Source organism: Eutrema salsugineum, unplaced genomic scaffold (genome assembly GCF_000478725.1).
Source record: "Eutrema salsugineum unplaced genomic scaffold, Eutsalg1_0 scaffold_21, whole genome shotgun sequence".
Taxonomy (NCBI): domain Eukaryota; kingdom Viridiplantae; phylum Streptophyta; class Magnoliopsida; order Brassicales; family Brassicaceae; genus Eutrema; species Eutrema salsugineum.
The window spans coordinates 414,036-421,534 of record NW_006256821.1 but is presented as its reverse complement, the minus strand read 5'-3'; the positions used below and the strand labels follow the sequence as shown (position 1 = coordinate 421,534).

The window sequence follows — 7,499 nt, the reverse complement described above, 5'->3', positions numbered from 1 at the left end:
AGATATCTGCAAGTGCACAGCAGTGCGTTGTAGTACTTAGGGTGTCGATCCACAGAGAATCCACGCTTTACCTGCAGAACCTTAGAACCAGAATTAGTAAACGAAGTCTAAGACGAAATGCGTGTTTTGGATAGGTTGTGCGATTTCTATATATGTATTTAAAAAGGGATTTGAAAACTAGAAGTGAATAAATCGATAATAAATCTAAAGGATGAACAAAGCTCTTAATATTGATCCTAGTAAATTCTTAGAACTCGAGTCACGGACGTATGAATACGCCACTATCGTGATCATAGACAACTATCTCTCGCAACCCTGAACAGTAGGTTTCCACTCTGGCCCTGGAAGGATTTCCTGCTGCATGGATGCATACTGGCTTGCAAACACTTGTTGGCCCTGAAGCAGCTGTTGCAGAATCCCAACCATATCTGACCCCATCTGTGGATGCTGGTGAACAGGTGCTGACTGGAACTGATGTTGAGCCGGTGCTTGCTATTGGAACTGTGGTGGACCAAACCCTGGTGGTGCCTTTGGCTGCTGCTGTAAACTGAAACCAGAACCCTGAAATGGTTGCTGTTGCTGACTGAAACCCTGATGCTGAGCAAACTGATTCTTTGGTTGAAAAGACCCTTGAAAGTTATTCTTGGGAACAAAAATCTGTGGAGCTTGAGAAGTAGGGTAGACTTGGTCTTGTGGGTTTGCTACATTGAGATTTCTGTAAGAGAGGTTCTGATTGGCATTGGCATACTGATACCTTTGGAACCTCTGATTCCCAATGTAGTTTAGCTCTTCCTGAGTAAGACCCTCTTCACTGATGTTCTCAAAGCATTGAGAAGGTTCCTCATACTCTCCTACAAAGTGCATTGGCTTTTGAGTGGCCAATAACACCTTGTCCAGCTTGCTTTCAAGTGTTTTAAAGTCCTTCTCATACCTTTGATCCCTGCTTGAATTCTCACTCCTATTGGCTCTATCAAAGTCTTCTCCATATGTATCATTGCTCATTGCTAAGTTCTCAACCAGCTCTAAAGCAGCATGAATCTCCTTACCCAGAAAGTTACCATTGGAGGCAGTATCCAGCTGGTTCCTAATCTTGGGAAGAGCCCCTCTATAAAGTGTGCTGAGAACTGAAGCCTCACTAAACCCATGGTGTGGGCATTGGTTAGTGTAGCTCCTGAATCTCTCATATGCTTCACCAAAACTCTCATTGCTGTGTTGAGTGAAGCTAGAGATTTGGTTTCTCAATTTATCTGTTCTGGAGGTGGAGAAGAACTTAGACAGAAATGCCTGCTTGCATTGCTCCCAGGTCTGAATGGAGCCTCTTGGGAGGTTCTTCTCCCATTGGTGAGCTTTGTCACCAAGACTGAAGGGTAATAATCTGAGCTTGAAGCTATCCTCAGATACTCCATTTATCTTTGTCAAGTCACAAACCTTATCAAATTGATCCAAGTGTTCCAAGGGATCATCCATTTGCTAATCCATGGAACTTGGAGTTTTGGACCATATTCAATAAGGATGCCTTCACTTCAAAATTGTTGTTTTGCACAGGTGGTGCTTGAATTCCTGCTCCATACTGATGAGCATTGGCTCTGTCATTCTCTCCAACATAGACCTGTGGCTGCTCATATCTCCTTTGTTGGTGTTGGAAGGGCTGATGGTGGTGCACCTGTTGTCTTTGCTGTACATTGGCCTGATGCCTCTGCTGATGAGCTGCAGCTTGTCCCTGGTGGACATAAGCTTGCTGTTGATGCACCTGTTCCTGATGAACATTACCCTGATGTAACCCTTGACCAGCTCCATTACCAACTGCATTACCATCTCCATTACCCTGAGCCTGTTGCTCCTGAGCCGGTTGCTCAATGTCAACCACATGCTCTCTTTGATCTTCCATGTCAGCCTGATCAGTCTGTCTTCCACGCCTATCCCTTCTCCTCCTTGGTACCAAAAGATTAATGTTGTCGTTTAAGGGGAAAGATGGACCACAGCTTCCCGATCTGGACCTGGTGTTCATGCACCTGAAATCACAAACAGAACTTGAAAGAAAATAGAAAACACAAAAGAAAATGCTTGATCTCCAGAAATGACACAATCTTAATGCTATCACACTTTGGCAACGGCGCCAATTGATAACTTAGAGTTTTCAAGGCTTTAAATGAGGGGTTATCAATCCCTTTTGTCACTTTGCAGTACAAAGGGTATCAATCCATCATGTGTAGACACTAAAATGCAGGATCAGTTCTTAATTCAAGCCAAATGAGTAAGGTTTTGATGATTAATGACAACTAAGAACTTAAAACAAGGATTAAAGCTAATGATCAACTAAAACAAGCAAGTAAATAAGCTAAATGAGATGAGAATGTATGTATGATGATGAGAACGGTCTTAGACATGATAGTGGATTTGGGTGCCTTTGGTGCTAAACTAGTGAGCTAATGAATCATGTGATCAAGCAAACCATTCAACATAAACATCATTAATTAAGCTAATCCTCTCATGAAGGTATTAACTTCTATGCTAAAACAGTTTCTAACCTAATCATCATTAGTGAAACATGAATAAACAAGCAATAAGAACCAGTTTTATCTGTCATTTAAGCATATAAACAATCATTCCCATGATGAATAATACTTAAACCTCTAACAACCTTGGTTCAGGCATTTCATCAAACACTTTTGGTGCATGAAATGCCCAGAATCTAGACCACATATGATGTGTATGGATCTAGCATTAAGAACAGGTTGTAGAGAATGGAATATGAATGATCTAACCCCTAAGCTCACTAATCTATCACCTAAGCACCCTAATCTACATATCTAAGACCTTAATATGGGGTTTACTCACTAATCATGATCAACAAACTAGATCCTTTGCAAGATGTGTTGTTAATCATGATTAGAAGTGTGTAAATGAAGATAGAGATGATAGATTAAGAAGATTGCAGCTCTAAACACAAAGATCTCTCAAACTCTCTTGATTAGAACCCTTAAAAATCGATATTACACTTCTCAAAGGGGAGTCTTTCACAAAAGAGGCAAGAAACATAAGGAATAAAGCTTAAGTCCTTGGGGTAAAACCCTAAAAAACTATATATAGGTTTTAAAACGAACCGGGTCAGCCCGGAACAAACCGGGTCCTAACCCGGCTTTAATGGGTAAAATGACGAGTGTGCGATTTGTTCAGGAGCTTCCGAAGTCGCATGCTCAAGTCGCACAGTCAAAGAAGCAGTCTTGTGAGCCTTAAGTCCTTTAGTTTCAGCTGCATGCCCATCTAGGAGTGTTCTGCGAGTCTTTGTGCGATTCAGTCTTCCTCCTCTTCAACTCTCATGACCAAGAAGAAATCTGGGAAGAATATGTGTGCGACTTGGTCCTCCTTTAGTCCCAAGTCGCATGCCCAACTCGCATGATCCTAGAAAGAAGCTTCAGCGAGATAGAATCCATGTAAGCCCAGCCGCATTACTTTCTCTGTATCTTCGTGCGGCTCCATTCCCTTTGCTCCTTAACTCGCACGATCGTGTAGCAGGGGCTTTCAGAAATATGTGCGGGGTGGTCTTCATCACTCCCAAGTCGCATGCTCAAGTCGGTGTAAATTGCGAGTCTTCATGCGGCTCAGTTCCAAGCTTGGCCAACTCGCATGCTCAAGTCGCACGCTTGTGGACTTAGTATTTTTCTTGCTCGGCAACCTTAGACCTTACCCAGTGTTACCTTACTCGCACATCTCAACACGCAGCTCAACCCCCAGACATTAATCTCCAGGCATTGCGAGTTAACCAAGTCGCAAGACTATCTCGCAGGCTTCAGGTCTCCTCGGACCACTTCACATTCGTGGGAGAATAACTCCCAGGATACTAGTCCAAATGGCTCGATTCCAACTTCAGTGGAAAGAACACTCATATATCTTCAACTTTGGTAAAGGAACCTTCGGCTCTTGGGAAGTGGAAGGTTCCCTGGAGGGCTCATCTTCGCAGTGCATTGACACGGTCATAAAGAGGCTTCTAGACATTCGTCCATTCCAGAAACGTTATCTTCTTGCTCATAGCTCTAAATTGAATGATCTCAAACGTTCTGGCAACAGGACTCAAATATCTAAAATCTTGATGAAGGTTTTGTAGACTTAATCGGTCTGGAGGTGTATCGTACTTCGCATGCTTCGAAGCGCATCGGGTCGGTTTAAAACAGCAGCGAGACAGGCGTTCCTTCCGACGAGCTTAACTCTCTGATCACGCCTCCAAATCCTATGATTCTACCTGCTCTGGAACCATGATCCAATCCTCTCCAACTTTGATGAAGCACCCGACATCTGAATCGACCGGCAAGACCTTCGGGTAACGTGATTTCTGAGATGTGTCTGTACCCGGAAATTTTGGCCGAGAAACCTTAGCAGTGGTACGAGTTTTGGCCGAGAGGCTCACTCGTGGTACATGAAAATCGCCGAGAAAAGTTGCCTGCGGTACGTGAGAATCGCCGAAAACCTCCAAAAACCTATTTTCACCATCTTTCAAGCCCTGATCGCCATTTTTCTTCCTGGTTTCACCTTTTCAACTCCAAATAGCTCCAAATACACCTGATAAACACTCCAAACATGCAAAGACTCATTGGGACCTAATGCAACTCCTAAGCCCTAAAACAACACCTAAGGACCTAATATGCATGAGAAAATACATGATTTGGAATGAAATGTAGAACCTAAATGATGCAAATTATGAACATATCAAATACTAAGGTTCAAAAGGTTACCACAAAATACATATACAATCCATCCGGGAGCTCAGTGCTCAAAGATAATTATACATATTAAACACATACTTGTCTTACAAAAGTGTAGCAAACTACACCGGCCTGACCTAAGCTCCTTTGATCCTGGCTAATTTCTATTGGTTACCTGCAAAACAAGTAGAGTCGTGAGCAACTAATTGCTCAGTGACTTCGGTTTCCCCTAACCGTTCACGCAATAACCCGAAAACCCCAAACATCACGCAAAACACGCATCATGCAACAACAATAGTAATCTCAGATTAGATGCATGATTATATACACTTATTATACATGCATACACCCAACATATACCCAAACGCAAATCTCTCAGATGCCATTGGCCAGATCCTGCACAAAGAAAAATCTCACATTTTGCACAAATCGGACCTCAGCCACAAAGGCTAAAAAGTCGTGACTGTCTTCTCTCATGAATCACTCATCAACCCGGGATTTCACAACATTCTCATATCTTTCAAGCCTGGATATCTCATCACATCACATGGCTGAGGGAAGCATCACATGGCATCAAAACTCACATCTCTCATCCACACGACACTAAAATATGTGCTAGTGCACGTGCCGTGGATTCATATGGCAATGCAACACGGAATATATATATATATATATATACTTGCTTTGCAGTCAAACAACAAACAAATCCACACCAAGACTCACCTTGGCTTTCCGAGAAAATTATGGTTTCTTAAGGTTTCGGATAACCCCCTTGTTCACCTACACAAATTAGTTTTTACAGAGACCCAACCAGAATCGTGCCAAGCGGAGGTCAGATTAAGACTCAGGATGGAAAACTAGGTTAGGTAGGTAAGACTTTAGACTTAGACAACTTACATTAACTTTACTCGACACGGTGGTTCGCGGTGGTTCACAGTGGTCGGCGGCGGCGGTTCACGGTGGTGGGAAAAAAAATTTTCAAGAGCTTTGCTAATTTTTTTCTCTCTGCTCAAATAAATGAAGTTCTGAGCCCTATTTATAGAGGTTTAAGAGCGGTGGTAAAAGATTCTCAAGCAGCTGTGTCGTGCTTCCAGAAAGATTCCCAAACAGCTGTGTCCTGCTTCCAAAAAGATTATCAAGCAGCTGTGTCGTGCTTTTGCAGATAAGCTTCATCGGCGCGTGCAAGGCGTACGCCAGCGCATGAAATGCGTGTGCCGGCGCATGAATATCGTGTGCCGGCGCGTGTCTGGCATGTGCCGGACGTGTGTTCAAGCAGCACAAGCAAGCTGGCAGGCTGCTGAATCAAGCAGCTTAGTCAACAGCTGAGTCACCGAGCAGCTTCCCTTGGCCAAAACCTTTTCCGACCCTCTGATCAAACCGAAACGACCAACTGATCAACCGGCGCAACCAAAACCTAACTTCCATGGTTAAAACTTAACATTATCGACCTCTAACCTTACCTTTATTCTTAATATTCAGACCTAAACTTAGAGTCTCACCTAAACGGTCATAATCTTAACAATCGTATATCGGATCATCCTGCCATACTGCCTCGGCCGCCCGGTTGCTCTATACGGGTTATTACATTCTTCCCCCCTCAATAGAATTCGTCCCGAATTCTGTAAGATTCGATGATCCAACTCCTTGAGTCTCGTTGTCTTCTAGGAATAATTCAGGATGAGAGTTTCGAAATTTTTCTTCATCTTCCCATGTGACCACAATTCGATGTTGCTTTCCCCAATATACTTGCACTTGTTGGATTTCTCTGTTCTTCAATTTCCTGATTCACCTTTCTCCTATCCGCAAAGGTCCTTCTGGATAGGTGAGGTTGGTTTGGAGATCTTCTATTCTTTCAGGTTCAATAGCTGTTGGGTCACGTGTTTGCTTCCGTAACATAGATACGTGGAATACTGGATGGAGCGCCATATCTGACGGTAATTCCAAATGATAGGTCACTTCCCCTACTCTTCCAATAATTTGATAAGGTCCAATATAAGGTAGCCAACTTCCCAATCTTACCAAATCTTCTTTTCCCTTTCTGTGCGGCGACCTTTAAATATACCCAATCTCCAACCTCAAATACAACTTCTCTTCGGTTCTTGTCTGCGTACTTCTTTTGTCTGTCTTGCGCTTTCTTCATACTTTCGTGAACCATTTTAATCTTTTCTGTGGTTTCTTCCACCAGTTTCGGTCCTAACATTCCTCGTTCCCCTATCTCTGTCCAGCAAACAGGCGTTCTACAAGGCCGTCCATCTAAGGCCTCATATGGAGCCATACCAATACTCGCATGGTAACTGTTATTATATGAGAATTCTACCAATGGCAAGTATTGTTCCCAATTTCGGCCCAGTCCAGCACACACATACAAAGCAGATCTTCTAATGTTATTATAGTTCTCTTCGTTTGACCATCTGTTTCTGGATGAAATGCTGTACTCATGTGAAGATTCGTTCCTAAGGCTTGCTGAAAAGCTCGCCAAAACTGAGCAGTAAACCTTGGATAACGGTCGGAGACAATGTTGGCTGGAACTCCATGTAACTTCACTATCTCTTTTAGATATAGTTCGGCTAAGATCTCCACTTTGTCCATTAGTTTAACAGCTAGAAAATGCGCACTTTTAGTCAGCCGGTCCACCATAACCCATATTGCATCGTTTCCTTGTCCTGGTGCCCTTGGTAACCCTGTCACGAAATCCATTACTATCGCTTCCCATTTACATTCAGGAATAGGTAAGCTTTGAAGTAGCCCTCCCGGCACTTGATGTTCTGCCTTAATTTGTTGACAAGTCTGACATTGCGC

The 7,499-nt window shown here is 43.1% G+C and overlaps 1 non-coding gene across 1 annotated transcript; it reads left to right on the top strand.

Moving 5' to 3' along the window:
• The first annotated feature begins 1,138 nt into the window (after nucleotides 1-1,138).
• LOC112086303 lies at nucleotides 1,139-1,245 on the top strand. Its single transcript, XR_002899425.1, has one exon. It is a non-coding gene; the product is annotated as a small nucleolar RNA R71 (small nucleolar RNA).
• Nucleotides 1,246-7,499: the final 6,254 nt, after the last annotated feature.